This window comes from Mixophyes fleayi, chromosome 6 (assembly GCF_038048845.1).
Source record: "Mixophyes fleayi isolate aMixFle1 chromosome 6, aMixFle1.hap1, whole genome shotgun sequence".
NCBI lineage: Eukaryota > Metazoa > Chordata > Amphibia > Anura > Limnodynastidae > Mixophyes > Mixophyes fleayi.
The window spans coordinates 31724070-31741533 of NC_134407.1; the positions used below are offsets into that span (position 1 = coordinate 31724070).

Genomic DNA, 17464 nt, shown 5'->3' on the forward strand with positions numbered 1-17464 from the left:
CATGGCGGGGCTGGTCACATGACCCAGAGGCGGGGATTTTGAATCCCTTCTTCCTGTATAAAAGAAATGCTCTGATGCTAACCTGAGTCAGAGCAACAGGTTACTTACCTACTGACTCCCGTGAGATCTGCCTGTCCTTGTGGTCCTTTTGCCTGCTGATTATCCTCCTGTGTACCAGACCCGGCTTGCCTGCTGTTAATTCTCCTTGGATCTTCCTTCTGCAAGACAGACATCTGAACTGTGTACCAGACCCAGCTTGCCTACTGACCATTCTCCTTGGATCATCCCTGTGTAAGGTCAGACATCTGAACTGTGTACCAGACCCTGATGGCCTGCTGTTAATTCTCTTTGGATCTTCCTTCTGCAAGACAGACATCTGAATTGTGAACCAGACCTGGCTTGCCTACTGACCATTCTTATTGGATCATCCCTGTGTAAGGTCAGACATCTGAATTGTGTTCCAGACCCGGCTTGCTTACCGACTATTCCTTCTAGATCTTCCGCCTGCAAGATTGACATCTGTACCGTCCATCTGATCCACTCCAGCTTCTTCTAAGGTACTGCTTTTTGTTTATTGCACCGCTGCCATTTGTCCTATCTATCCCTCAAGTCTAGGGGCCAAACTAAGGGCTGCAACCTGCAGTCTCCCAGTAGCCAAATCCACCCCGCCTTGCTGCGGTTCTTGGAGAAAACCAGGGGGCTGTTAGACTTTGGCTTGCTAGGCCAGTGCCAATCTAGACTGAGGGAATATCTCTGAACGTAACAATATTTGCATTAGTAGCAGTAGGTGTTTCCTGCTGAAGAAAGCGCTGAGAAAGTCCTTAGTATCACAAAGTTCCCATTGCGGCTATAATTCCATTATGAAAACATATACATTTGCAATATATTTTACAACCAGAATTTACAATAGTGCCACATGGTGACATTTAAGGATACACAGGGAAAGTGCCACAGGCATTCTTCCTGATGAAAGGGGGTCCCTGGTGGGCTCAAACTTGATTAACAGTACCTGGTGCCATACTCTCGTCACACACATTTGATGAACCATGTATTCTATTATGCATTGCATTTATGGTCCAGGAAGCATTCAGGAAATAGTGTGTACTGACATCAGTAATCACTTTGCTATAGAGAGCAATGATCTTTATTTTTAAAGCTCCTAAAGCACCTTGAACTGAATATACCACAAGTACAACATATGCGTTCTTGTACATCTTCTCTTACTGTAACCAATGGTACAGGATTAATAATCTGCAGACATACTGGGTCAGTCACTAACCTTTTATTGTGCTAATGACAATCTGTGTCCAATAGGAAAGTTGGTTACTTTTTGCAGATATTGCTTGTTTATCCAGTATCCCATGTTACGTCCATAGACTGTCAGAGCATGTTATATCATCTGTTATTTATGATGAATATTGTATATAAATAGGCTCAGCACATGCCTTGATGTGCAGTTCACAACACAAGATAATAATCAAAACAATCATTCAAACTAGGATGGGACAACTATCTATCATTTCTATCATCAAATCTCACTCCCGAATCCAAGTTTTCTTCAGAGCTGCCCCCCTCCAATGGAACAATCTCCCTCAAATGGCGCTTTTAAAGCGGCAATGGCCGGCCCCACCGCCTGTATAATGTAATCCAGGCATTCAGGTCCGGCCATGACAGCTTTAAAAGCGCCAATGTGCCTATTAGAAATGATGTCATTTCTTTATGTAGATATGGATGACAGTCGCATTTTCCATTTGTACATCATTAAACCTAACGGACAAAATAAGTGGAATCTTGCCGCTATTATTGTTTCGGGGTTATTTTGCAGTTCTAAACTCTGCCGGCATTGGTGGTGCTGTTAATTCATACCACACCCTACGTTGAGCCATTGTACAGTCACGGGAAAGCCTCATACATCAAATAGAATTTATAAGAGGGAATATATCTGACGTAATACTTTTTCAGCACCATGGACAGTGTATTTAGAACCCACTAGAACAAGAATAGCTTTTGAGGAACATGGCTTATACATGACTGCGCAAAGCCATGTCCTTTGACTGTAAATTTCTGTGACTTCAAAATTCCATTTTAAAGCTTTAATTACTTTGTTATTGTAGCTCCAGAGATTAACTTAATGCAAAATAACAATTAACTTGAGTATATATTTCGGTAAAAGGCAAGAAGGTTATGGCAAGGAGTGTTATAAAGATTTGTTGTGCCTAGTAGCAGGCAAGTAGTTTTGACTGTGATTTGTGACTTATGACTGTGTCTCATTTTTTGGTCACTCGGTCCTTCCATTGTCAGATGTTGCTAGTGGAGTAAGCTGGGGGTCATTACTTATGGGGTGCACTACAGCAAAGTCCATTACTTTCTTGAAGAGTTGCCTGGCAAAGACTAGACACTGCCCTAGGTAAGACAGCACCAACTTTGTAAGCAGGAGAGATTCCATCTTAGGTAAGTTAAAGTTGCAATATATTTTGATACCATACAATTCATCCTGCTCAGCCGGAGCTGAATTCTCCATTTTTTACAGTATTTTTCTATGTAGCAGTACAGGACTCATTGGTTCCTCCACGGATTTCAGCCCCAGTCTGCTCAGATGCGGGTTTCCCTCTCACAGTGTGACCAAGCCAGCCTTGTCATACCCTGATGTTGGCTTTTGCGGTGGGACCTCACTCTGTATGTTTCCTTGTATTTGCAGCAACCAGCCCAGGCTATGAGCACAATGCTTAAATCAACAAATCACTATTGAGGGAGGAAGGGGGGAGCAACACTATATTTTTTTAATGAATTTGTTTATTTATTTATGTTAACATTGTAAAGGTCCATGCTGGTGATCATTATTATCTGCATATTTTTGCTCCAGAGGTCGGGCACCCACAACAGATAGAACCTCCTGACAGTTGTATTTGTGGTTACTTTCACCTCTAATTATCTCACAATTATGGGAACACTCATTTACTGTACTTGGCTTACATTTGCATAACCCATCCCTCTTCCGTTCTGCCTCTCCAGGCATAAGAACGAGCAAGTTAATCATTTTAAAACGGAAGGAGGAGCAAGTTAATAATCTTAATGCGGATGTACGCATACACATTTTGGTGTGCATGGGCAGAACGAAAATGCGTATGTTAAGTTAAAAAAAGGGGCTTGTGTTCAGCTCTAAATGAGCCTCAGGGCTAGACTTACTAAGCTGCGGGTTTGAAAAAGTGGGGATGTTGCCTATAGCGACCAATCAGATTCTAGCTTTCATTTATTTTGTACCTTCTACAAAATGACAGCTAGAATCTGAATGGTTGCCATAGGCAACCTCTCCGCTTTTTCAAACCCGCAGCTTAGTAAATCTAGCCCTCAGTGTTTAAGAACATGAAAATATTTTGCATTATGTTTGTCAATCATTACATAGTGTAGTTTTGAAAGTGAACTTTGACAAGATTCTATTGGTGTAGTAAGATGTAGATGTAGTACATATTCTGTGTGTGTACTAGACTGTTATAAAAATCAGTTACATTACTGGGTTTCTATATAGTTAACAGATCCCTAATACCCTGATTAAGTTACAAAGCATTCTTATATCACAGGGAGTTGTTGATAGAGTAACAAAAGAGGTGGCTCCTACTGAATATAACTGATAAAGAAGACATTCTGAAACTTACTAACTTCTAGATGCAAAGCAGTCTTCTACTAGTGTTTGTATCAAAGTACACAATGACACAAAAACTCACAAAGCATTAAAATATACAATAACACAAAACTTTGGAATCAGACAAGTGCAACAACCACTGGACAAAATGTAAGTGAGTTATGTCAGGTATATTAGTCAACTAGAAGTCAAAGCTTTGTTACTTGTGTATGTTTTCATTTGACTAGCTACAGTGGTTAAGGTGGAAATTAATGACTGTAAATAGATGTGTAACTAGTCTGTAATAAGGATGAGGGCTTACTAACAATATTAGGTGGAGAAATTACAGTGGGTGTGGGGTGGGATGGCTGATTGGATAGTGAGGTCTGTGGCAGGATCTTACCTGTTCCCGCATTCCAGTGCTGTACATCCTATGACAACACGCCAGCTGGCTCTTTTGGGTGCTGGCCTCACGTGACTGCAAGCCAGGAGGCTGGGAATTCAAATCCTCTTACTACTTAAACGCTCTCTGACATTGTAGCAGTGTCAGAGTAACAAGTTACCCAGTCTGTCTGGCGCCCAGTTCCTGTGTACTACTTGGTGTCTGTTCCCAGTGCTATCTCTTCCCGAGCTTCCCTTATACTCATTGACCACTTGTGTACCAATTCCCGACTCCATTTGACCCTGCACCTGCCATCCTATTTTGCACCTCATTGACCGCTTGTGTACTAGTTCCCGGCTCCGTTTGATCATCCACCTGCCTTCTAGTTTTGCACCTCATTGACCGCTTGTGTACCAGTTCCCGGCTTCATTTGACCCTCCACCTGCCTTCTGGTTTTACACCTCATTGACCGTTTGTGTACCAGTTCCCGGCTCCATTTCATCACCCACCTGCCTTCTGGTTTTGCACCTCATTGACCGCTTGTGTACCAGTTCCCGGCTCCGTTTGATCATTCACCTGCCTTCTGGTTTTGCACCTCACTGACCGTTCGTGTACCAGTTCCCGGCTCCGTTTGATCATTCACCTGCCTTCTGGTTTTGCACATTATTGACCGCTTGTGTACCAGTTCCCGGCTCAGTTTGATCATCCACCTTCCTTCTGGTTTTGCACCTCATTGACCGCTTGTGTACCAGTTCCCAGCTCCATTTGATCGTCCACCTGCCTTCTGGTTTTGCACCTCATTGACCGCTTGTGTACCAGTTCTCGGCTACGTTTGACCCTCCATCTGCCTTCTGAGTCCAGTGAAATCGAGGATAAATAATACACTATTGATTTGCTCAGTTACTGATGGGGCTGTGGATGGGACCAAAGTCCCATTCACACCCACATAATCTCCACCATTGGGCCCACAGGGGAGGCTTGTGCCCAGGAATTTTGTACCCTACCCTACCACTAGATAATTGGACCGCAAAATGCCCAGTGGCATCCGGTTGATACCAGTGGTTTGTCTTTCTCATTTGCACTCCTCATATTGTTAATTTTACAACCTAGAGGGTATTTGAATTTGCAGTAAGGTTAAACTAATAAATAGCTCTGCATTTTTTCAGTGTTGCAATGCTGAGCAACTGCTTTTCAGCCTCTCTAGTTCTGTGATGCTGCATATGGCTCTGCATGGCAAAAGGGCATTTCTTGTGAATAAGCCATTTTTCCCTTGGGTGATGGGTGGACTGGGACATTTTTTTTTGCTTAACTTTTTCATTGTGTAATATGTCTGCCGTTTTATCTAAATAGCTAAAATGTGATTTTGTTCTTTGTGAGAGCTATTAAAATGAGGTGGCGAGTGGCTTAACTATGGGCATAGGGGCCCATGTGACTGCTTTGGAGCTCAGCATCATAGAGATTTCAGGGCCCAGGCATGGCTCTTAATACTGACAGGATACCGTAATGCCATTTTTGGGAGCACAGTCAAATCTTGTAGGCGGTGCCATTTTTCTATGCAGCAAACGCTGGCATTGTCTCAGCGCTTACTTAAAGTGGTAATATATGTGGGAGAACTTTCTTACTGGCACTAAATAGGAGAACAGGAACAGCAGATGAGGAATGATAAAGAGGAAGTGAATTGTCAGGATTCGAACCTGGGACTTCTGCCTCTGTGGTCTGCTGCTCTGCTGACTGAGCTATTCTGGCTGCTGGACAGTTTGTTCCCTTTATTCAGTGTTCTAGATCAGTTTCAGTGATCTCCTGATCTTCCAGCAAGCCTTAGCTCCACCCCTTGACTTCCTAAAAAAGCCTGGCCAGTTCCTGTCTCCAGTGCCTGATTATTGTGCTCTGTGCCTGTGATCTAGCTCCTGCTCCTGTTGCTGTTCCTGTCTACCTGCATCTACTACACATGTACCGACCTCGGCTTGCCCTCCACTACGCTTCTGCCTCAACCTTTGGAATGCTACGCCTCTCTGTGTACCGAACCCGGTTTGTTTGACCATTCTTCCATCTCATCTCCTGTTAGCCAGCCTTCCTCCCTGCCACTGGGCTCCTATCCAGTCTCTAGATCATGACATGAATAGTATACCAACTCTGCCTCTAATTGGCCTATAACGAAGTATAATCTTGAAGGAGATCCCACCCAGCAGAACTTTTGACTGCACCCATCTGGCTTGGAATTGGTGAAATGGTAAGATATCCATCAACAACACCTTGCAATATTTTCATCTGTAATGAGGCAAGTGCATTATCTGTATTCATCATTTCTGTCTTTCTGGGTGTATTATCAGGGGCGGGGTTCATCATTTTGTTATGGAACTAAGTAAAGTAGTTATGTCCCTAGAGGTAGAGATGGAACTAAATTGAAGACATTGCAGGGCATTGCTTTATTCAGTATGCAAGACCTTTATTTTAATGACACTTCGTAGTTGGTGTTATCAGCTACTTTGAATGGAGTACTGAGTGATCGACCTAGCCACAGACCAAGCTGGAAATATGGAAATTTTTACCAAAATTCTGAAAACAGAAATGACTCTTAGAATAAAAACAGCTTCAAGGTTACTCTTACTCTAACCAATTATATAGCTTAACAAGGACTGAATGAGCACTACGGGCCTGATTCATTAATGATCTTAAATGAAGAGGATTCTTATTTCAGTCTCCTGGACAAAACCATGTTACAATGCAAGGGGTGCAAACTAGTGTTCTGTTTTGCACATAAGTTAAATACTGACTGTTTTTCATGTAGCACACAAATACTTGATAGCTAATTTGTACACTGAGATTTAAAGTTGATATTTGTGTGCTACATGAAAAAACAGTCAGTATTTAACTTATGTGCAAAACAGAATACTAATTTGCACCCCTTGCATTGTAACATGGTTTTGTCCAGGAGACTGAAATAAAAATCTTCTTCATTTAAGATCCTTAATGAATCAGGCCCTACAATAGGAAAAAAATGTTCATGTGAGTTTTCTGCCTTCACAACCTCACACACAAAAATCTCAACCATGGATGCACCAACCCATCAAACAAGTATCAAACTGAAAATTGGGGGAGTGAACAAAAAGGTGCGAACACATACATCCAGGTACAAAGTATTCATTTGTCTAAGTCTAGTTATGTTCATGGACTTCCGTAATTTGATCACAATGTGTACACAGTTTCAGCCGGGAAAGTTGAAATGAAGGCAAAAGCGGATTAAGTTAAAGTTATATGTACCACCTGTGGTGATCCATAAGAAGGCAAAATAAAACCTCACTGAGACAGTTAGAAAGCCCAAAGTACAGTACCTTTAGGTAATTTAACGTGATAGGGGTTCTCACAATGCAATGATAATTTCTCTCACTGTAGAGTTGTCAATGAGGTTGTATGAATGGCCACCTTTGCTGTTTAATTAGCTCCACTGACAGCACTGCAATGAAAGTAGTTTACTTTTTAGCTTCTCCGAGCTGTCAGGAAGAGATTATAGAAGTATGTGGGGGTGAGTATCTCCTGAACCCTATTAGCTTTTTCCATAGAAGCATCTGTTGTAATAGCATTAACCCTGGGCTATTTAGCCCGCATCAAAAATCCAAGAGTGTCCCCGGTGACTGCTAGGTACTACTCCTCACCGATGCTACACTTATCAGCCTACACTACAACCTATTTGCTGTTATGTGGGTATATATCACCTAGACAAATATCCATAGTAAAAGGATATAAACCAATATCTAAGACTAGCAACATAAAAAGTTGTAATCACTTTGAACAATAAAACATCACAATTGAAATGAGTGCAAGACCACTGAAGAGAGAACCCTGTAGACCTGAGCGCTATAACCAGGATTGTTACCCGTTAGGTCAGCCATCTGTTTGCATTACTAGCAGCTCGTTCAACCATGATACCACCACTTTTTTCTCTAGCACACACTTTGTGCAAAAACCTATGGGCTTCTCCAGTGATTCAGCCCACAACAGCTATCCATTCCTTCTCCAAAGTCATAGTCCAACAGCCAATACCATCTCCAAATACATCTCGCTCATCTGGGCACTGATCCTTATATCTCCCACATTGGCTGGATCACTTATAAATAGCTAATTTGTGGCTGGATCATGTAGAAATAACTTATTGAAGATATTTATTTTAATTAGGAGTGCAATGCACCTCTGTATATCATTGCAAATGTACTTATCCTCTCATGCTAATTAGTCCTTTTCATCGCTGAGTGACCAGAACTTCTGTTGAGCCTGAGAGAACAGCAGGAGGTAATTATACTTGCTGGTAGACTCCTTATGCAAGTGATCACAGATGAATGTGAATTTTGCATGTTAAATTGTGTTTAAAGCAAAATTATAGAAATGTTATACCCTGATGGTAAACATTCAATAGAAAACCTAAGATGTAGTGGCGCTGCTAGTAGCAATGTAAAAAAGGTGTTAAACCCCTCCAGGATGATTTATGTGCAGGCTGCCTGAATCAGTCTGGATTGGTTAAGAGGGCAGGAGGCTGGATTACCTTCTAGTGTCCAAAATTGTATTTAAAGAGCCCTGTTTTACACTGAAATGTATTATTCCATATGTACCTTTCTGGATATCACTAGTACCTCAAACTAGTAAGCTTGTAACTGTCCTTTTCGGGACTTCCTAAGCTAATAAACATCAACTGCTTTGCCGCCTACTTACCTGCTGTAATTCCTGTGACCACAGATTTCACCAACCTAATCTGTTATCTGGCTGTTCTGAGATTGGGACCCAGCATTCCAGTATCAATGCTTTGTCCACTACCTGAAGCTCTGGTTAGTGTCATAGGCCACGGGAACCATCCACAGCAACCCAAATCTGAAGGAAAGAGATCAGGGGTACCAGCCCAGATGTACTAGCAAGAAGGTACCCTAGCAGCGAGTTTTACCAAGAAGGACGCATCTCTGGATGCCGCAAAGGAGTCCAGTGGTGGTAGCAGCAAAAGCCCTTCCTACTGCGGTTAGAAGGCGCATTTGGGAGAAAGAAAGGGGACGGTTGCAAGGCAAGCCCAGCCAGTCCTCTGCAACACAACAGACAGGGTGGCATAGGCAGTCCATCCTGTCACACCCACAGTTCCCATGCTGAAGCTTTTTGGGTACACAGGGGGGAACCAACTTAGGTTGAGGCTATTGGACGCCCTTATGTGGCGGTGCTGGTTAAGGGTTGATGTTTTACAATTGTCCCCAATACCCTGAAAGTGGATACACTTGGTCTGGAGAAGAGGGTGTAGTACAATGGGGAACTATACTCAAGGGACACTGGTCGATCACCAGAGTGTGTAATTCCTTCCTTGGATTAATCCCAGAGAGTCAAAAGCTGGATGATTTAGTTCTCTTCTGTATCAGTTGCATTGAGTACACAATTGGTTTGCATAAAGTAAACAATAAAAATATGATAATAATAATTTTGGGAAAACATTTTATTGTTCACGATGAGAAAGGGTTCCAGGCATGTTTAAGCTTTACGTACATCCTGAGGTAGACATATACACATTTTTTACAAGTTACATTAATTGATAATCAAAATTGTTTGATTTTTCTTTATATATATATATCTATATTTATTTTTATAGTTAGTGCATACTTAAGCTATATATTTTCATTATTACATGCCATTTAATAACAGCTTCTGTGCTTTAGGTGGATCCTAGATAACTAGTCAGTGGAAGCTAAGCATGAAGAGGCTGGGTTATTTTTTGGATGGGAGACCTTCCCCCTGCTAATATCGGATCTAGTACCCGATATATGATATATAAATAATAACTAATTACAATTGTTTTTAGGCTTTAGTCATGCTATAATATCACTGTACTGGAGTCATACAGCTCAAGATTTGAATGGAATACATATATCTATTCTATGTAAAGTTTTCTATGCAAGTGTATTTAGGTATCTATATATTAAATCTTACAAGATTGCTATTGTCATTTGTATACTTGACACAGTCTGTAGAAATGTATATTTGTTTATTAGACACACCGTTGATGTCTGTTCATAATAAGCTCTACGAAGTTTCACCTGTACACTGCTCTAAACAGGGAACAATTGGAATCATGTTTCTATTGGCCAGTTTTGGTCATGTGCTTTACAAACTAGCATTAAATAGTGTGTGGATTCCCTAAGGACATTATAGATTATCTGATGAAACCGTGATTAAGACGGAGAAACGCGTCAGGATACCTTCTGCTTCTACTCACTACTTTTGGATATTTAATCCTTATGCCCCGGGGTACTTTACTGGACATTAAGCAAGTGGAACAAGTGGATTTCGAAAACTGCTTCCGTGGTGTCTGCATGAGCCTTTAAAGTGCTGGATCACTGTGTTTAAGGCTGTCACTTCTGTTGCTGCAGTTTATCTGCATGCTAAAGTCTAACTTGCCCGGCTGTTGATTATCTATACAAATCTGGAGAACCCACGTATGTATAAACCGCTTGCTAATTATTCATATCAAAGGACTTCCATTGTTCTTATTGGCTTTAGCGGCTATCTATACACTACAAGCACTAATAAAATCATCCAAATAGGAGAACTATTGGATTAGTGTTCATTATATCACTACTGCTGCGTGCTTAATTGGATTTGTTTGACAGGTGATTATCGCTGCATAATTGAGAGCACGTTACTCTCTATTGGCCAGATTATTGTGGGGTTTTTCTCCACTGCACTGAAGGATTCTAACTGCTTTATATCACCACAGCGGTTATCCTTTGTCTACCAGTGGATTCTGGTCCCCGGGAGCTATGAGTAGAGTATTGTGATTATTTTAATTTTATGAGACGTCTATTGATGTTTACAAATATTGTATATTGTTATCGATATTTTAATGTTTAATGCATTTTATTAAATTTGGTGGATACAGCGCCCCTTTATTTGTTTGTGGTTGTTTTTTTCTAATAATTGACAGATCCAGATATCTGTTTTAAGGGAGCTGCGGTTCATCACCATACATTATTAATTCATGATTCTTAGCGCCTAAGATTTTTTGTATTATGTTTAAGCTTTAATCTTTATTAAATGTGTCTGAAACCCACCTCCTTGTCCTCTCATCATGGCTCTGCTACTAGAAAGGTCGGGCATTTGATGGGAATATGACATTTCAGAGGCATTCTCCTCTAAGTTTCTCCACTAAACCTAAAGTAAATGTTGGCTTATGTAAAAGTAGGTGTAACATTTATAAATATATATGTTAAAGTTTCAGGAGACTATGATAAGTTTTGATGATGGGGAAGATATTTACTTACAAACAGCATACAATCTCTCCGTAATCCCACTGAAGGACACAGCAGCAAGAGAGCTGTAGCCTCCTTTTGCAGAAACTGGCTTACATATTAAATATAAATAGAACGTCAAACATCTCAAAAGCTGCCAAATATAACAAGTAAATACTTGTATGATGTTATCAGTAGCTCTTTTATATAAGGCAATTTGTATTTTAGGTATAGTGAGCCTGTCAAAATCTGCCTCCTGCAGCTTCTGTCTGCCAAGTACTATGTTGGACTTTTGCATTTATATGCATCCAGCTTGCAGTGTCACTATTCCACCAAAGGGGCCACTGTGGCACTTGGACTGCTCTCCTACCTGCCAGAGCTAAGCTTGTTACTCTAGGATACTTAGCACCTGTAGATTCCCTGTCCTATAAAAGCCTGCCTGTCCCAGTAGCCTTTGCCAGTTCATATTTTGCTATTAGTGCTGCTGGTTTTCCTGTGTATGAATCCTAATTGATTTCCTGGTTTTGACTTCTGCTTGGCTCATCATTTTGCACCTCATCTTATGACCCAGACTCGGCTTTGTTGTTACTTCTCTTCTGCCTTCTCCCTGATTTCGTGGTGGACCATGTGGCTTTGACCCCTGGCTTGTTTGACCCTCCTGGTTTACTGTGTCTGCATTCCATTGCACCATTAGCAATCCTGCACCTACACTCTGTGGCATATCCAGATCCTGTGTCTGCAGTTGTTACACCTCTGTGTCTGATCCAGTCTCCTGGCTGTCTGATTACCTGTAACGCACCCTCAAACCCCCAAGTAACCTACAGTCCTGACACCTGTGACTCACCTGGTGCCTCGTGCCTCCCGAGTAACCTGCAGTCCTGAAACCAGTGGTTTCTCTGATTTCTCAGCACTGCCTCTTTGAACTATATTACCATTGACCATCCTCTTCATTTATGACTTCCTGAGTAACTCTTGCTATAACTGCCATATTCTGTTGACTTGTATTGGATGTGTTACGAATTATTGGCTCCCTAACCTGTGTAATAATAAACCACTTTGATACACTTTCTCTCAGTGGTTTTCATATTGGGAATCCTGAAAGAACCTAGATGTGCCTTCTTGCTGTTTGCATTGCATTTTCTATAGCACAACAGTGTGATCATCTTTTGGTGAGGCTGGGTACACACCTCAGGTTTTTCACCCAATTATCTGGCCGATATCGCATTAGTGTGTACGCTTCCACGATCATGTGTTATCGTTCCAAAGCACATTGTATCCTTTGATTTGATAAACAGACTAAAAATCTCTGTACACGATGGAATGATGTCAGGCAACTTCTGCAGTGTGTATGCACTCACGACCAGCAGAGTAGGCAGACTTCTATAGAATTTACAGAGTCACGATCTTTTCAGCAGATGTTTATGATAGATGAAGAGCACAGATCTGAAGGTAAATCATATAAGTGTGTACCCATGAATCAGCATGCTGATTGAGACTTTCAGTTGGTAAAATCATTAAAAATTCTGCATTGGGAGAAATGTTTTGTAGTGTGCACCTAGCCTTACATTTAGGCAAATAACTTTGGAAGTCATACCGTGGACCACTGCTGAGCTGGATTTGTACAAGATACATTCCCCCATATTGTTCAATATGAAAACTTATCATGCCTAGTTTTCATGCTGTGTTTTCATTTAAATACGTGTTAATAATTCATTGAAATATATATATTTCTTTGACTGATGAGATCTGAACACATATCCAGAGGGAAGTGTAAATAAGCAAATATAGAAAATAAATACCAAACTGTCTGATGTAGTTTAGCGCTATCTCTGCAGACCTCTCTAGGGGACAATATCTTGGAATGCTTTATTATAACAGTAGCTGATTATTTAAAATTATCAAATTTGTTTGAGGTTAAATTTGCTTCTTCCTGTGCACTCAGCCATAATGCTAAAGTGAATGGAATAAGTGGTAATAGAAAAAGAGAACAAAGTATATAACAAGAATTTGCTCAGAGAGGGTGATAAACATTTGGAATGTCAGTACTTCCATGTGTCAAAATAAAACGTGTGTGAGTAAAGTCACAATCAGTCAAGATGATATAAAGATGGTTATATATGGTGACATACGTCTTACGACTGAAACCATGGTCAGGATAGATAGCACAATGCACAATCTTATCCCAAATAGAATAACACATTTACATTAATCCTTTTTATAAAATTTAAAACAAAATTGCTATCACATTAATATTATTAGTAGTTCATAATAATTTATTATAAGTCAGTATTTAGCTGTAAAAGGGATGCAGAGGTCTACAGTATTATGTATACGCAAATTTTCAGTGTAAGGATCAGATGTGTTTACAGTGTAAATGACAATATGAATTGATGTCCTCAGACTGGATATTGTAAGATATCCTACCTATAATTTGTTCTTTTATAATCTTTTTTAATTATTTCCTTTTTTATGTTTTCTCATTACTGACATTAAATTTCCAACGCTGATGGTAGAGAATTCGAAAGAAAAGGATGGAAACAGATTTAACATGAATTGTAATGTAATGTTCTACAACAGAGCTGTTTTTATAAAGCTGTAGTATGGGAATTTGCCAAGGGCTCACCAGGACAACCAAAATGTTTTTGAAGCACAAGAATGCCATGACCCCCACTCCAGCATTCCAGGGCCCCAAAATTAAATTCCGCATAGGAAAGAGCGCTGATATTCCCTTCTTCTCTGACCAGGAAGTACAGGGCAGCCAGTGAGATTCAGGAGCTGAGGAGGGTGTCCCTCCCTAGAAACCAGGGCCAAAACCAGGTTGGTGCTGTCACCCAGGGCACAAACCCAAGCGGGCGCAGCGAACCACCCGCTAATTGCCTCCCTGGCCTGCACTGTGGTGCATGCCACAAGTGAAATGGCAGCACCACAGAATACATGACCGGCGCCAGAGATCCTAAGATAGCTCCTAGTCCCCAGCTCATGACTGTCCAATCTCTGTCCTCTTCTCCCTACAGTGGGGTCACATCACAAGGCTGTCAGTGGACTGAGAGGAGCCAAGGACAGTGGCAGCAGTTCCCTGTCTCGCCTCTGGCACTAAAATGTCCAGTTACTGCACTGCCAGAAACCTTGTGTTTCAAATTTTGCCCTTAACATAATCTCCATCATTTTAATTAAAATCTGCACACCAATGTGTCCCAACATTCACCCAGGATGTAAAATAAACCTCATATGAGCATTTTGGTCCAAAATAAAGTAAAGCAAAAACAGGAGCCTATCCCCACTTGTCCTGTTAGTATTGTGAATTAGAGATTTTGCGTGGAAAAGACTGTATGGGAACCTCAACTAATAGACTCCATAGCAATGGAACCTGGATAGAAAAGATCTTATCTGAGATTCTCTATCAGCCTCACAACTTCCCTACAAAACAAGGAACTGATTGAATCACAGTAGAGAGTTTCCCCTTTATACTAATATTCTTGATCTGGATTACCCTAAGACCTCCTGGTCTATATGAGTTTAAACCTCTCTTCCATTCTTCTATAAATGCATGGAATGAAGCAGAGACAGACATAAAAATGGGTGTGTGCACATGACCTAAGTCCTAACCAAAAACCTACAAAGGGTCAAGTTCTAAAACGATCCCAAGTACAACCAAAGCTCAAATTTGAACATGAAATAAACCCTCAGTGTCATTTGTGTAATGTACGACTCTTGAGAAAACGTATAGATATACTCTACTTTGGGGTTACCCCTTGTGTTTGGAAAAGTGGCATTAGGTCCATTATAATAATCTTTACCCTGAACCCATGATTGCTTAAAAGCTGCCCTGGTCTGGTCTAGTACACAAGGGTAGCCACTTCCAAGTCCTTTCTGTCCTTAACACTAACTAAATAATTGTTTAGGTAATAGCTATGTGATTTTATGAGGGAATGACAGATCCGCTTTTATGGTTGCAGAAACAAACAACCCTTGCAGCCTAAAATATCCAGGTGCTTTATATTCTATTGCATAAACACCGCCAACCGATAACTCACTTTATATGCTCTAGAATTGTGCTAGTTAACTGTAAATTGAACGGGAAAGTCTATATTTTTAGTAGATCTTTTGTCTCATTTCATCAGCAGAACAACATGATACACTTTCTTTTGGAAAAGCAAATTGATTGATGTTATACCTTTTTTAAGCATCATTTTGATCTAGACCCATTTTTACTATGTATCACTTGCTCTCTATGCATCTGCATAAAGAGCTAATTATTTGATGCATGTCCGAAGGAGTATGTACTGAGCAAGAGACGTTTGTCAGCTGTTTTGGGGTAGACAATTAGATGGCCAGATAAAGTTTGATAGGGGGCTTTAGTTAATTGGAAAAAATAAATTTTGGGCAGGGAAGTAGCAATAAATTTGTGGGCCTTATAATAATATTTTGTAAGGCCCCCATGTACTGCTCAATGGTGAAAAAAAAACACATACACATGGGACTTTGATGGGGGAGGTGCACCCCTCCCCCAGCTCTGGACCAGCTACTATGGTAGTTATGCTTTTGGTTTTGAGCTGAGTTTACATGAACAATCACGCAAGCCAATACATTACCCTTCCATAACTGTGAAAACACAGATTATACATATTATACACCTAGGGCCTGAGTCATTAAGGAGAGCAAAGCATGAAAAACATTTGCACCTGGGTAAAACCATGTTGCATTGGAGGGGGAAGTAAATTTAAAATGTGGGGACAGATTTATAGTTGGGGTAGGACATGTCCTAGATCAACTTTAAATTTCAGTGTAATAATAAAGCTAGCAAGTATTTGTGTGCTAGATGAAAAAACAGCCAGTATTTAACTTATGTGCAAAATAATAAACTAATTCGCACCCTTTGCATTGAAACATGGTTTGTCCCAGAGAACATTTACTCCTTTTTTTGCCTTAATGACTCAGTCTCCTACTGTCTTAGCATTTTACCAAGTACATAATAGGGGTGTGCACCGGCCACTTTTAGTGTTTTGGGTTCTGATTTGCTTGAGGTTTTGGGTTCTGATTTGTTTTGCCAAAACACCTGACGAAAGGTTTTGGTTCAGATTTAGGGTTTTGGGTTCTGATTTATTTTTAAAAAAGCACTAAAATCCAGTTTTTTGGTTTTTTTACACTCCTACGCTATTATTAACCTCAATAACATTCAATAACAATCATTTCCACTAATTTCCAGTCTATTCTGAACACCTCACACCTCACAATATTGTTTTTAGTCCAAAACGTTGCACCAAGGTAGCTTTCTGGACTGCGTAGTGGAGTGGCCCCGGTACCCAATTTGGTACCGGGGCCACAATACCTCCTCTAACTGGTCTGAATTCCACTGTACAGGTGTCTGCTCCTACCTCCTCCAACTGGTCTAAATTCCACTGCACAGATGGCGGGCACCGGATGGACGTCTAACACCAACATAGCTGTTAAGGCCGCAGTTCCTCTTTTTTGGGACTGCACAAAACATTTTCACTGAAAATTTGGTAGGTATGCTAGAGAGCCACTAGCATAAGTTTTCCTCTCTATAATCCCCAAACCATGGCATATGCTGTGTAGCAAAGTGTAGAAAGAGGGAGTATATGGAATACTATTACTATATACTATTGATGATGCTAATACTTTTACTCATGATTGCTTAGTGCAGAACAACTCCCAATTCAGTCCTTTTCATTATAGTCCTCAGGTGTTTGGTTAAAGTACTGTTTCATGATGTTTTTTTCTTTGGGAAATGTTGTCATTACTCACTATTCACATTATTTTTCACTGATTGTAATAATGCAATCTGCAATAAATTATCACACTATTAATATTAAATGGGCTGTCTTTCTTCGAATTACATAATTGATAATTATCAATATTTTATATATATATATATATTATTAGATAGATAGATATATATAATATTATTCACAGCAGTTGTTCAACAGCGCTATGTCTACACTTCTGTGTATTATATCATGGTACTGGCTATGTCTACATTTCAGAATATTTTATCACAGTCCCCACTAATCGTTATGTCTATATTTCTGTACACTCTATCACAGTACTCGTTAGTCACTATGTCTATATTTCTGTATATTACATCACCATACTCACTATGTCTATATTTCTGTATATTACATCACCGTATTCGCTATGAATACATTTCTATATATTTTATCACAGTACTCGTTATGTCTACATTTCTGTATA

At 40.3% G+C, this 17464-nt stretch overlaps 1 protein-coding gene across 1 annotated transcript in view; it reads right to left on the reverse strand.

Moving 5' to 3' along the window:
- The window catches only part of LOC142160997 (gamma-aminobutyric acid receptor subunit pi-like), a 72003-nt gene that overhangs the window by 40020 nt on the left and 14519 nt on the right, over window positions 1-17464 (reverse strand). The window lies entirely within an intron of this gene.